General features: G+C 47.3%; 1 protein-coding gene across 1 annotated transcript in view; it reads left to right on the forward strand.

Annotated features, from left to right (window-relative positions):
- Nucleotides 1-15,660, forward strand: part of ephx4 (epoxide hydrolase 4) — an 89,827-nt gene that overhangs the window by 18,938 nt on the left and 55,229 nt on the right. The gene's annotated exons all lie outside the window — the stretch shown is intronic.

Genomic DNA, 15,660 nt, shown 5'->3' on the forward strand with positions numbered 1-15,660 from the left:
GAGGGTAGCCGCCACCACCGGACTCGTGGTATACCACGTGAGAGGGAGCGGCCACGGCGCCGTTGCCAGGGCCCCCAGGCTTGTATCCCAAAGGACGCTCTTTCCATCCGTTTCCATGCTGCCCCCTCCCCCTCCATCACCCACTTACGCACCATCGACACGTTGGCCGCCCAGTAGTACCCCGAGAGATTGGGCAATGCCAGCCCCCCCCCCCCCTCATCTCTACCCCGCTCCAAGAAGACCCTCTTCACCCTCGGGGTGCCATGCGCCCAAACAAATCCCATGATGCTGCTAGTTACCCTTTTTAAAAAGGCCCTAGGGATAAAGGTGGGCAAGCACTGGAAGAGGAACAAGAGCCTCGGGAGAACCGTCATTTTGACGGATAGCACTCTGCCCGCCAACGACAGCGGCACCATGTCCCACCTTTTAAATTCCTCCTCCATCTGCTCCACCAGCCTGGTAAAATTAAGCTTATGGAGAGTCCCCCAACTCCTGGCCACCTGCACCCCCAGGTACCTGAAACTCTTCACTGCCCTCCTGAAGGGGAGCCTCCCAATTCCCTCCTCCTGATCTCCAGGGTGCACTACAAATACCTCGCTCTTTCCTAAATTTAGCTTATAGCCCGAGATGCCCCCAAATTCCACCTAACAGCTCCATCACCCCCGGCATTCCCCCCTCTGGGTCCGCCACATATAACAGCAGGTCGTCCGCATACAGCGATACCCGGTGCTCCTCCCCCCCCCCCGCACCAGACCCCTCCACTTCCCTGACTCCCTCAACGCCATGGCCAGCGGTTCAATCTCCAGTGCAAAGAGCAGGGGGGACAGGGGACAACCCTGCCTGGTCCCACGATAGAGCCTAAAATACTCCGATCTCCTTCCATTTGTGACTACACTCACCATCGGAGCCGCGTAAAGCAGCCTCACCCATTTGATAAATCCCTCCCCAAATCCAAACCTCTCCAGCACCTCCCACAGGTACCCCCACTCAACTCAATCAAATGCTTTCTTTGCGTCCAGCGCCACCGCTATCTCCGCCTCCCCCTCCACTGCCGGCATCATGATAACATTTAGCAGTCTCCGCACATTCGTGTTGAGCTGCCGCCCCTTGACAAATCCTGTCTGATCTTCGTGAATCACCTCTGGCACACAATCCTCTATCCTGGTAGCCAGGATCTTCGCCAGCAACTTAGCGTCTACGTTAAGGAGCGAGATAGGCCTGTATGATCCACACTGCAAGGGGTCCTTATCCCGCTTTAGGATCACAGAGATCAGTGCCCGCGACATCATCGGGGGCAAAGCCCCCCCCCCCCCTCCCCCATGCCTCATTGAAGGTTCGCACCAGCAGGGGACCCACCAGGTCCGCATACTTTTTGTAAAATTCCGCCGGGAACCCGTCCGGCCCCGGGGCCTTACCTGATTGCATTTGTCCGATCCCCCTGTCTAGCTCCTCCAGCTCTATCGGCGCCCCCAGCCCCTCTACCAGCCTCTCTTGAACCCTTGGGAAACATAGCCTGTTCATGAAGCTCTCCATCCCCTCTCTCCCCCTCGGAGGTTCCGACCGGTACAGTTCCTCGTAGAAGTCCCTAAAATCCCCTTCTGCACTACATTTCCACCCCCATCCTTCACTCCACCAATTTCCCTAGCCGCATCTCGCCTACGGAGCTGATGCGCCAACATCCTGCTCGCCTTCTCTCCATACTCATATACCGCGCCCTGCGCCCTCCTCCACTGTGTCTCCGCCTTTCTGGTGGTCAACAAGTCAAATTTGGCCTGCAACCTGCGCCATTCTCCCAGCAACCCTTCCTCCGGTGCCTCCGCATATCTCCTGTCCACATCCAGGAGCTCTCCCACCAGTCTCTCCCTCTCCTTCCTCTCCCTCCTTTCCCTGTGGGCCCGGACGGAGATCAGCTCCCCCCCGGATCACTGCTTTCAGAGCCTCCCAGACCATCCCCACCTGGACCTCCCCCGTATCATTGGTATCCAGATACCCCTCAATGCTTCTCCGAACCCTCTTACACACCTCCTCCTCCGCCAGCATCCCCACATCCAGGCGCCAGAGCGGGCGCTGGTCCCGCGCCTCTCCCATCTCCAGATCAACCCAGTGCGGGGCATGGTCCGAAATCGCTATGGCCGAGTACTTGGCATCCTGCACCCTCGGAATCAATCCCCTGCTCAGGACGAAAAAGTCTATCCGGGAATAAACCCTATGGACATGAGAGAAAAAGGAATACTCTTGCGCTCTCGGTCTCCCAAACCTCCAGGGATCCACCCCTCCCATCTGGTCCATGTATCCCCTCAGCACTTTGGCCGCCGCCGGTCTCCTACCCGTCCTTGAACTGGACCGGTCCAGTGGGGGATCCAGCACTGTGTTAAAGTCTCCCCCCATGATCAGGCCCCCTGCCTCCAGGTCCGGGATGCGGCCCAACAATCGCCTCATGAAGCCGGCATCATCCCAATTCGGGGCATATACATTAACCAGCACCACCTTCTCTCCCTGCAGCCTACCCTTCACCATAATATATCTGCCCTCCTTGTCCGACACCACCTCAGCCGCCTCAAACGCCACCCTCTTCCCCACCAGAATCGCCACCCCCCCGGTTCTTCGCGTCCAACCCTGAGTGGAAAACCTGCCCCGCCCACCCCTTCCTCAGACGAACCTGGTCCGCCACCTTCAGGTGGGTCTCCTGGAGCATAGCCACGTCCGCCTTCAACCCCCTCAGATGGGAAAATACCCTAGTTCTCTTAACCGGCCCATTCAGCCCCCTCACGTTCCAGGTAATCAGCCGGATCAGAGGGCAACCCGGCCCCCTCCACCGGCGACTAGCCATAGCTTATCGAATGTTCGCCCCAGGCCAGCTCGCCCCGCCTGACCCGTTCCCCATGGCGATAATGCCTCTCCTCTCCCCCCCCGGCCCCCACCGGCTCCTTCCTAGTCATTCCAGCAGCAACCCGGTATCCCCCCCCCCCCCCCCCCCCCCCCCAGGCTAGGACCCCTCCTAGCCGCGACGCACCCTCCATGGTACTTCCGTGAGTCAGCTGACTTCTGCTGACCCCGGCAGCTCCCGCCAAAGCCCATCCCCTCCCGGCATGAGGTCATCCCCCTCTTGCCACAGCTCCTTGGCACTGCTTCAGCGCGGGAAAGAAGACCAGTAGAGGCCACGCCCCCACCGCCAGCTCCACCCCCCCCGCCGCGCAGCGCGGGAAACCAGAGGAAAGCGCGCGCTTTCACACTGCCATACCCCACCCTTCTGACGCAGCTCCCCAAAATCCAGTTTCACCTCAATCCTCAGCCCCGTACAGAAGAGAACATATAAAACACAAACCCCCAACATTCCCCACCTAACCCACAACCATACCCAACAAACAAACCCACCCGTAAACAGAGCAAACAGAAAACCAGCATACATAACACACATGTCGAAGTTAAAAAAGTTGAAACAAAATAGCAACAGCGGAAACAACGACGGCCAAAGTATGTCCCCAGACCCTAGTTCGAGTCCAGCTTCTCCGCCTGTACAAAGGCCCACGCCTCCTCCGGGGACTCGGAGTAATGGTGCCGGTCCTTGTATGTCACCCAGAGGCGCGCAGGCTGCAGCATTCCAAATCTGACCTGCTTGGCATGCAGCACCGCCTTCGTCCGGTTGAACCCGGCCCGCCGCTTAGCCACCTCCGCACTCCAGTCCTGGTAGATCCTCACTACCGAATTCTCCCATTTACTGCTCCTCTCTTTCTTGGCCCAGCGCAGCACACACTCCCGGTCACTAAATCGATGGAACCGCACCAGCACCGCCCGCGGGGGTTCATTTGCCTTGGGCCTCCTGACCATCACTCTGTGAGTTCCCTCAAGCTCCAGGGGCAAATGGAAGGACCCCGCTCCCATCAACGAGCTCAGCATCGTGGTCACATACGCCGGGAGATCCGACCCCTCCAGCCCCTCCGCCAGGCCCAGGATCCTCAGATTATTTCGCCTCGTGCGAACGTCCAGCTCCTCCAAGCGGTCCTGCCACTTTTTATGAAGTGCCTCGTGCAACTCCACTTTCCCCACGAGGACCACGGCCTCCTCCTCCCGCTCAGCGGCCTGCTGCTGCAACTCCCGAATCGACACCTCCTGGGCCGCCTGGGTCCCAAGCAGCTTGTTCGTAGTTGCATTCATGGAGTCCAGCAGCTCAGCCTTCAGCTCCGCAAAACAACGCAGGAGAGAGGCCTGCTGCTCCTGCGCCCACTTCCACCAGTCCTCAGTTGTTGCGCCGGCCACCATTTTGTTTTCCTTCCCCCGTTTTTTTGGGGGAGCTGCTGCAGCTTCTTTCTTCGTCCCACTCCGGGTGAGCACCATATAGTGTGGGGCAAGTTCCTCCAGGCACCTTCTCCCACCGGGATGCGTTAAAACAGCGCCGTTTGGGGCCCTCGAAACGGCCCAAAAGTCCCTAAATAGCGGGAGCTGCTGAACGTGCGGCTAAGCTCCACATAGCCGCAACCGGAAGTCCCGGATTTTATGTTTCTATGAGATCCCCTCTCATTCTTCTAAACTCCAGTGAATACAAGCCCAGTCAATCCAGTCTGTCTTCATATGTCAGTCCTGCCATCCCGGGAATTAGTCTGGGGAACCTTCGCTGGCCACCCTCAATAGCAAGAATGTCCTACCTCAAACTAGGAGACCAAAACTGCACACAATGCTCAAGGTGTGGTCTCACCAAGGCTGTATATATCTGCAGCAAGATATCCCTACTCCTATACTTAAATCCTCTCACTATAAAGGGAAGTATGCCATTAGCTTTCCTCACCACCTGCTGTACCTGTATGCCAACCTTCAGTGACTGTTCCACCACGACAATCATGTCTCATTGCATTTCCCCTTTTCCTAAATTGCCACCATTCAGATAATACTCTGCCTTCCTGTTTTGCCACCAAAGTGGATAACCTCACATTTACCCACATTATATTGCATTTGCCAAGTATTTGCCCACTCAGCCAGCCTGTCCAAGTCACCCTGCAGCCTCTTTGCATCCTCCTCACGGCACACACTGCCACCCAGCTTAGTGTCATTGGCAAATTTGGCGATATTGCATGCAATTCCTTCATCCAAATCATTAATATATATTGTGAACAGCTGGGGTCCCAGCACAGAATTCTGCGGTACCCCACTAGCCACTGCCTGCCACTCTGAAAAGGACCCATTTAGTCCCACTCTCTGCTTCCTGTTTGCCAACCAGGTCTCTATCCACGTCAATATATAACCCCCAACATCATGAGCTTTAATTTTCCTCACTAACCTCTTGTGTGGGACCTTGTCAAAAGCCTTTTGAAAGTCCAAATACACAACATCCACTGGTTCACCCTTGTCCACTCTAGTGGTCACGTCCTCAAAACGTTGCAGAAGATTGTCAAGCATGATTTCCCTTTAGTGAATCCATGCTGACTTGGACCGATCCTGTCCTCGTTTTCCAAATACTCAGTTATTTCATCCTTGATAATTGACTCCAGCATCACCCCCACCACCGATGTCAGGCTAACTGGTCTACAATTCCCCGTTTCCTCTCCCTCCTTTTTTAAAATGTAGGGTTACATTAGCTGCCCTCCAATCCATTGGAACTCTTCCAGAGTCTATAGAACGCTGGAAAATGATCACCAATGCATCCAATATTTCTAGGGCCACTTCCTTAAGTACTCTGGGATGCAGAGCATCAGGCCCTGGGGATTATTGGGTTTTAATCCCTTCAATTTCCCCAATACAATTTCCTGACTATTAAGGATTTTCTTTAGTTCCTCCTTCATGCTAGACCCTCTGTCCCCTACTATTTCCAGAAGGTTATTTGTGTCCTCCTCAGTGAAGACAGATCCAAAGTATTTGTTCAACTGGTCTGCCATCTCTTAGTCGCCCATTATGGCTGAAAGAATTTAAATCCATTCGGGAAACCTGACATTTTTCATCATTGTTACGAAGTTCAACATCCTAAAAAGCTGCTGTATCTGCCTCATGTGGGACATTGAAATCCTGTTTGACAAACTGCAGAGAAATCTTAGCTTCCACACCTGAACTAAGCACTGTGCAACATTAGGAGGTCCTATTTTAATTCTATAAATGAACTTGTTTTGTTAAGTGTGATGGACAAGAGTATGATGGACAGGAGCAGGATGATTTGTTCATTGTTAGAATCTCCCCTCTCCAACATTGGAAAGATGTTCAGGCTGCACGTTCTAGGCGAGGCTGTCGAGAGCTGAGCACAAGAGCTGCTTTGTGCTGAAGTCTGATGCTCCTGTCTTCTTGCCGAAACATAAGCTCCTACATAAGTCCACCTCGGTGTTGTGTATCAGGCCAAGTGTTCGGGCAGGAAGCCAGCAAGAAAGCTTTGTGCATCTTTTGACCTGCATGTAGAGACTTTTTGCAGATAGTGTAATTGCCCAGAATGCTGGCTTGAGTGCGCACAGTTGGCTATCAATTGCTAAGCTAGGATTTCTGGGGCACAGATTAGCCTTTGGAAAATCTGTTGCTCATTCTGTCTCTAGCTAGAATTTCTCCAACTCTTCCCAGCAGCTAAAGGAGGATCAGCCGCATGAGGCAGCTGTCCTTATTCCTCTGCACGTCCCCATACGGACTAAAACAGCCTTGGGTACAAAACTCTGTAATACTGAAAATTCTATATTTACAGTGAAATTGCCCTGCATATCAGAGAAGAACGCAAGGACATTCTCAATATATTTACAATGGGAATGACCTACAATGAAGACTGTAGTGCAAAGGCGTTCTATATTTATAGTCAAATGCCCTACATCTGAAACTCTGTAAAGTGCAGATATCCTATACTCACAGTAAAATAAGATGAAGCTGATTAAAATGAGGTGCAAGTTAAGTTTTCTAGATATGTATTTATTCTGTTCCAGTCTTCCCAACCCAGCTGTACGCTGTTCTGTAGCTATAGTGTTTGTAAAGTCGTTTTCAATATTCCCAAAGGCAAAAATCTTACGTTGCTAAAATTCTGGTCAAAATTGATTTCTGGACTTCCCTATTCTTGATCTAATTTTGATTTATTATGTGAGTTTCAGTTTGTCCACTGAAATTTATTAGAATGGTTATCAATAAAATCCAAAGTTTCTGGTATACCATTCCTAAGCTTGCAAGCATTACAATCTCAAGTTAAATGTATAATGGTTGTTAAGTTCTCTAAAACTGAACCACAGCATTTCACAATGCCCTGTGCAAGAATCAGTGGTAATTTTAAAAATTGAATTATTCAGGCAAAATCATAGGATCATTGAATTTACAGTGCAAAAGGAAGCCCTTCGGCCCATCGAGTCTGCACTGGCCCTTGGAAAGAGCCCTCTATCTAAGCCCACACCTCCACCCTGCCCCCATAACCCAGTAACCCCACCTAACCTTTTTAGGCACTAAGGGCAATTTAGCATGGCTAATCCACCTAACCTGCTCGTCTTTGGACTGTGGGAGGAAACCGGAGCACCCGGAGGAAACCCATGCAGACACTGGGAGAACTTGCAAACTCCACACAGGCAGTGACCCAAGCCGGGAATAGAACCTGGGACCGTGGAGCTGTGATGAACTGTGCTAACCACTGTACTACCGTGCCCCCATAATGTTTGTAAAATGTGTGTATTGCCTGCAATGCAACCAAACCTTCAAACCCGAATTAACTATCAGATGTGCTAATGACATAGTTACATAGAAATTAAAATATTGAAGCAAGTCCAAGCAGTCTATGATGTTTATCCTCCATGAGAGTTATAATTCTAAATTTTTAATACTTCTCTTAAATAAATCACTCCTTCATTTTCCCTTCTAACCTTTCTGATGTTTTCTTCATTTTTGCAATACCCTTTATCAGGCAACATCCCAGTTATCCTCGCCATTGCCTCAACAACTTTGCTTAATGAGGAATGGAAAATTGTCTTATCCACTTGAGAAGCTGCTCATAGTGCCTTGTAATAATAATAATAATAATAACAATAATAATCTTTATTATTAACACTCAATGAAGTTACTGTGAAAAGCCCCTCGTCGCCACATTCTGGCGCCCATTCGGGTACACAGAGGGAGAATTCAGAATGTCCAAATTACCTAACAGCACGTCTTTCGAGACTTGTGGAAGACCCGGACAAAACCCACGCAGACACGGGGAGAATGTGCAGACTCCGGACAGACAGTGACCCAAGTCGGGAATTGAACCTGGGACCCTGGAGCTGTGAAGCAACTGTGCTAACCACTTTGTGAAACTCAATTCTTGTTGGGGTTCACAAAAATGTCTCTTTTTTTTCGTATTATCTGATTGCCCCCTGCCTCTAATTCGAAGTATAATAATTGTTTTTATTTACTCAAACGTAGCACCTGACACTTGCACTGAATTTCACCTATCACACCTTTTTGCCTATTCCACTGTCCTTTCTGCTGAATTATTGGCATCTGAAATAGTGAGTGTTCAGATATCTAACGATGTGCACTTAATTTCTTGGAAACTCAGACAATCCCACTTATCTTCCCACACATTTAAATAAAACGAACATGACAAATTATTTTGCATCTATTGAATGAAGGGCCTTAAAGCTTAATTTACGTAGAGTCTCCATGCCAATGCCAGAGATTTGAAACAGTAGCTGTAAGGAGGTTTTCGAACCCTTTCTGCTAGCACAGGGAAGCTAAAAGGAGATTTAATCTAGTTTTATAAAACTTCTGATGGTTTTGATTTGTAGATATGAGGGGAGAGGTGAGAAGTTTCTTAACACGGTGATGTTTAAGCATGAAATACTTTTCCAGGTATTGGAGGAAGGACAGTTTCATTTTTAATTGGAAGCTTAGGGTATAATTTTAACCAAAGGAAGATGCAAAATTATGAGAAGAGAGCAAAGCACTGGGATTAGCAAAGATCCAGTAAACATGATGGGCCGAGTAGCCGTCATTGCTGTCAACTTCTCAAGTTATTTGATTGTGTGCCTTTTACAGACAACCTGTTATTGGTAGAGGTATGGGATCAACTCGATGTTCTGCCAGTCACAAATGGAGTGTACACCAGCAGCAGAAGTGTGGGGAAATTTGACTAAATATAGGATATCCTTGTACTATAATCTTCATTGTAGCCCATTGCAATTATGATTACTGTAAGAAATTGATATACAATATATTATATTTTATATCTGTTGCAGCAATGTTATTAAAAGGTATATATTTGTTGCAGTAATATTATTAAAGTACGTTGCTTAATATATCCAAACTGTGTGCCTGCTAAAGCTGTAATCAAGGTGTTGTAAGAATGAGATAATCATTTATTCCAATCATTTACTAGGTTAAAGATAAAGGGGAGATGGCATAGTGTTTATATTTTGGATGGTTCACTGGGTTATAGATAATTTGAGGGACTGTGTTTAGTCCTAACTAAGCAAATCATGGGACATCTTAGTTGGTACAGATAATGCAATTAATGGGAGGAGCCAGGTTTGTCTGTAATTTGAAGTTTTGCAAAATGCTGTTAGGTTGAGCAGAAGGGTCTCACAAGACAGAAGTGTACTGGATCTGCTTTTTAAAGATTCTTTGTTCAAAAATCTGTACAGATAAGCAGTAACCTGTTTTGTTAACTTTATTTTTAAGTGGCATTTGAACTGTATGAGGTTGATTGGTTGGAATATTTAGAGTGAAGGTGTAGGGTATAAGTTAAAGTCTTTCCTTTTATTTAAGAACTGTTTAACTGTTAATTATAAAGCTATGTATTTGATGTTAATGTGGTTAATTGTGTGTTTAATTAAAATGTGTTTTAACATTATTATAATAATAATCTTTATTAGTGTCACATATAGGCTTACATTAACACAGCAAAAAGATGCCTATTGGTCAGAATTATCACTCCTGGGGTGAAGTATCCTTTCCTCACAGTTTTACAAAATGTACATTTTTCGAATTTCTCATCCGGTAGCCAAGCATAAACTGGGGTCTGGCCCGGTATCCTAACACCATTATAAATATATTGAGAATATCCTTGTGTTCTGGCCTGATGTGCAGGACAGTTATTTTCACTGGAAGTACAGAATTTTCAGTGTTACAGAGTTATGTACCTAAGGCTGTTTTAATACATATGGGGACAGGCTAAAGCTAACCAACGACATTCATAGGTCATAGAATTTACAGTGCAGAAGGAGGCCATTTGGCCCATCGAGTCTACACCTGCCCTTGAAAGAACACCCCTACTTAAACCCAGACCTCCACCCACTAGAAGTAGCCCAGTAACCCCACCTAACCTTTGGACACTACGGGCAACTTCACACGGCCAATCCACCTAACCTGCACATCCTTGGACTGTGGGAGGAAACCGGAGCACCCGGAGGAAACCCACGCAGACACGGGGAGAACATGCAGACTCCACACAGACAGTGACCCAAGCCGGGAATCGAACCCGGGTCCCTGGCGCTGTGAAGCAACAGTGATAACCATTGTGCTACCGTGCCGCCCCCGATGAAGCCATTTCTTTAAAACAAAATATAAGCTGATACAACTCCTGAAAAATTGACAATTCTAAGTAAAACTGAAAAAAATCTGCAAATAAAGGACGGTGGCTAAGGCCAGCTTTGACAGGAGTGAAAATGTTGAATTATTTTTTTATTACATTGCAGGGGGAATCGGTGGCAATGTCACTGGACTATCAATCCAGAGGCCCAGTCTAATGTTCCAGGGACCTGGGTTCAAATCTCACCACAGCAGCTGGTAGAATTTGAAATCAGTTAATAAATCGGAATATTAAACTGGTGCCAATGATGGTAACCATGACAACTATCATCAGCTGTCATTGAAAACCAATCAGATCCACTGAGATCCCATTTAGGGAAGGAAATCCGCCATTATTATCTGGCCTCCATATGATTCCAGACCCACAGCAATATGGTTGACTCTTGAGGGAGTTTAAGGGAGATGTGCGTGGAAAGTTTTTTACGCAGAGGGTGGTGGGTGCCTGGAACGCTTTGCCAGCGGAGGTGGTAGAGGCGGGAACAGTAGCATCATTTAAGATGCATCTGGACAGATATATGAACGGGGGGGAACAGAGAGAAGTAGATCCTTGGAAAATAGCCAACAGGTTTAGATAAAGGATCTGGATCGGCGCAGGCTGGGAGGGCCGAAGGGCCTTTTCCTGTGCTGTAATTTTCTTTGTTTTTTGTTTTTGTTCTTTAACTGCCCTGTCAATTAGCGATGGGCAATAAATGCTGGCCCGGTCGGCGACACCCACATTCCATGAAGGAATTTTTAAAAAACGTAGCAGTCAGGGACTCAGTTTGATTACGGCCTTGCGTGAATGTCAGTTTGGAGTTTACACGTTCTCCCCTGCGTGGGTTTCTTCCCATAGCCCAAAGATATGCAGGTTGGTAGATTGGCCATACTAATTTGCCTCTTAATGTCCAATGATGTGCAGGTTAGGTTGGATTATGGGGATTAGACGGGGGAGTGCGCCTAGGTAGGGTGTTCATTCAGAGGGTTGGTGCAGACCCAGTGGGCCGAATGGCCTTCTTTGCCCTGTAGGGGTTCTATGGATTAACTTTCCTCTGAAAATGCTCCATTCAAGGGCATTTAGGATTGGATTGGATTGGATTGGATTTGTGGATTTGTCACGTGTACCGAGGTACAGTGAAAAGTATTTTTCTGCGAGCAGCTCAACAGATCATTAAGTGCATGGGAAGAAAAGGGAATAAAAGAAAATACATAATAGGGCAACACAAGATATACAATGTAACTACATAAGCACTGGCATTGGATGAAGCATACAGCGTATAGTGTTAATGAGGTCAGTCAATAAGAGGGTAATTTAGGAGTCCGGTGACAGTGGGGAAGGGATCAGCAACATGGAAGAATTAAGAAAAATATCAAGATTTTTATTAATGTTTTTGTTTGATTTATATTCCATCGAAAATTTAAATCCACCGTCAAACAAAAAGAGTCATAGTTCCAGTGAATGTAAATTGAATGTGAACTTACCATGAATTATGCTACTGTTCCCAAAATCCCATTTGATGTGTTCTGGGTGAAAATGGAAACACAAAAAGTGCCATTTTCACAATGGAGATTTAGGATTTTTGAGAGTTTTAATAAAGTGAAAAATATATTTCCTGGGGGAGTTTGAAAGTCTTATCTCCTCACACAAATGGCAGAGAATGCAGATTTTTGAGATTATTTGGTGCATTATTAAACTTTATAAACCCTGCTGTAATTTAGCATTTGAAGCCAAACTTCTTGAATGGTTTAATATATAGGGTTGGATTGTCCAACCCTTCCCACTGGTGGGATGTTCCAGTACCGCTGAAGGTGACCCCTCCCCTGCGGCGGGTTCCCTGGTGGAGGTACAGGCGAGGCACGGAAAACGGCCCAGACATTGGCGGAACAGGGGGATCCCACTGCCGGCAAATGGCGTGCTACCTCCGCCGCTGGAAAACAAACCACACCCTGGGGGGGGGGGGGGGGGGGGGGGGGGGGGGGGGGTTGCAGAGGGAGGGGAGAAGGAAGGGGAGGGTTAACCCACCCATACAAATATTTATATGTTGACACAGTATGCTATAATTTTTAAATATCAAAATAACAATAGTTCTGTATGCTATAATTAACTCTCGATTCTGGTATCAATGAAGCATAATTCAATGAGTTTAACACAGCTGCCTGCTCCATATGCAGATATCAGATGCTACAATCATGGTGGAAAGAAATCTGAAATCCCACTTATTACTGAAAAAAATGCAGCCACGAGATTTCACGAAAATTGGAGGAATTTATATAACACAAGATGCAAATAAAGCACATGCTAAATTTCATCTTGGGTAACAACCTACACTCTGAAATCCAGAATCGACCTATGTTAAACATGAATTCGCAGGCAAATTGCAGTTGATCACAAACTATGAATTACACATTTATTGGCAGATAAAACTGCTGGGAGCATGTTGGTTACATATTTGTATGTCTTAAAGCAGTCTCTGCAGTTTAACCATAAGTCTCCAGTAACGACTAGGAATATTTAGACGTACTGTAAAGAGTACAGGCTCGGAGCTGTCTCCATGCTTAGGTCTAAACACATCTTTGCTCAACGCCAAATTGACCCTGGGTCTGGGTCATGTGCTTTCTAACAGCACTGTGGGCATTGCAATACTCAGACCACGTTAACCTAATATGTGCCAAGCCCTTATACTACACCTCTCACCAAGCCTTTACCCAGTGCATTTAGTGCTACATTAGTTGACTTCATGTCTTATATTGTTATCAGTCCCACACATTTACATTGTTGTTGCTACGTTATCATTATCAGTACCCCATCTCATATATCCCCCCCCCCCCCCCCCCCCCCCCCCCCCCCCCCCCCAGCGCCCCTTCAAATCCTTGAATTTAAAGGTTCAGGCATTCTGGAGGCTTTCTAACTCTGCCACATCTAGTTCGTGGTTCTGTCGAGGAATAGGGCAGGTGCTGATGTTGTTGGTTCTTTCTGTTGGTTTGGGATTGATCTGGCATTTGGAGATCTTTCATTCTTTTCTTAATTTCTTTCATGTCCAGCTGCACTTTGTCGGTTTGGCTGTTGCGTCGATCAGGGGCTGCTGCTACTCTAACTTGTTTGTTGTTGGGTGGGGGGGACAAACATGGTTTTCCTTGCCTCCTTGTCACTCCTTTTGAATTTTTCATTGTCACGTGGGTTTCCTTGAAGTCGTCAGTGGCTGAGAAAGAGCGTTTCCACAGTGAGGAGAATGTTCAGCGGTAAGCTCACCTCTGCTTTTCCTTGTCAGCCATGGACGGTTGCTACCAGCTTCCAACATCTCTTGTTGGCATGTTGGTTGAAAGTTGCACCATATCCACAGTGATTGCAGTGTTGAACTGCTCAATGTTGGAGCGGTTGTGTTTATCTCCTAGGTGGTTGGCTATAGTCTCACCATTGAGGGGTTTCTGACACCTGAAGTGAGAATGGTCAAACCTGCTCCTCAAAGAGTGAGGACAGCTCAGAGCTGAAGTCCTCGTCAGGATGCACTTTTGTTTGATTATTCAGGGCGGTAAGGTTCAGTTTGGTTGGCAACAGTGGTTGTCTTGACACCACTTGCTGCTTTGAGGAGATCCAAGGCTACACAGGCATTCCTGCTCAAGAGAGAGAAAGGCTAGTTACGAATGGCATACATCAGCTCGAAGATTGGTTGCTGCCATACCTCAGTGACGCCAGGATCATGCCAATGACTGGAAGTCGGACTCCTCCGGACCTGCAAATTGATGTGTCCATTGTTTGAGGCCAGTGATCTTTCAGCCACTGTTCCCTGTCTGACAGCACTGTCACACTGGCTCCTGTATCTAATTTAAAATTTGTTACATGGTCATTGACACAAATGCCTGCATTCCAAAACCAAGATCTTGGACCGAACCAAACAAACAAGGTTGTTTATTTTCTGGGGTTGCAGTCTCAACTTTGTGGATTATCTTCGGGCCTTCCTTGCGTTCTTCAGTTTGCCACAGTGATCAATCTTGTTGCATTGGATGTATTGGATGCAACTTGCAGGACAATGATCTCACCAGTGAGGGCACTTTGCTCCACAGTGCTGGCATGGTCCCTCTGCTGGCCGGTTCGGGAATTGCTTTCCCAGACTTGTGTCTTTGTGGTCTGAGAAGCTGGACTGAGGGTTGGTCTCTGCACCTTTTTGACTTTCTCTCTTTAAGATTGTCCTGTGCTGTTCACAGGAATATGGCTGTCTAACTATCTGGATTGCCTTTTCAAGAGGTAGATCTTCCTTTGCTTGCAGGTCTTCTGACAATGGCTGCTTGGCTCAGCTGCCTGCCAACTTCTTTTGTTCAGCTGTTTGCCTTGTAAACTATTGAGTTGGTCGATTTGGAGCTTCTGCTTCCCTTTTTACTGAGCCGGGCAGTCGCCATGTTCCCAAAATATGTAATAAATTTGTTCTCTGTTGTTTTCCTTTCACATGAACTCAGACATGTTCAGGCTCTGACTCAGGGGTTGGGTTTATTTCTGAGATATTTCAAAGATATTTCTGACACTGATTTATTTAAAGGAGATCGAAGGACTTGCTGCAGCCTAGACATTTAAAGGATTTAGCTCACCACTACATATTCTTTTGATTCTTCACTTTCAAGTTGGATTTCTGAAGGAGATTCAGTAGAGTCATCTGCTACAGTAAGGAATTCTAAATCTCTGTCTTCAGCTTCCAGGCCTTTCTCTGGAGCATTTTCTGGTGATTTTTCCTTTGCGCCTCTACTTCTTTTCAGGTCTGAATGCTTTGTTGAATTTTTCTCACTCTTCCAGCATTTGGATTTGTCTTTGCATTTTAATGAGGCTCTGGGTTTTTATCCCGTTGCTGCCACCAGGATGGGAGGGTGGTGGTTAGATTCATATATCTTAAAGAAGACTCTATAGTTCAACAGTAAATCGTTATTAACTATAATAATGATTTACAGCGGCACATTGGTTGGCACTGCTGCTTCACGGCACCGAGGTCCCGGGTTCGATCCCAGCTCCGGGTCCCTGTCCGCGTGGAGTTTGCACATTCTCCCTGTGTTTGCGTGGGTTTCGCCCCCACAACCCAAAAATGTGCAGGCTAGGTGGGTTGGCCACGCTAAATTGCCCCTTAATTGGAAAAAATGAAATTGGTACTCTAAATTTTAAAGAAAGAGAATGATTTCCGCATGTACAGTAAAGGGTACCAG

The sequence above is a fragment of the Scyliorhinus canicula genome, chromosome 4, assembly GCF_902713615.1.
Source record: "Scyliorhinus canicula chromosome 4, sScyCan1.1, whole genome shotgun sequence".
Taxonomy (NCBI): Eukaryota; Metazoa; Chordata; class Chondrichthyes; order Carcharhiniformes; family Scyliorhinidae; genus Scyliorhinus; species Scyliorhinus canicula.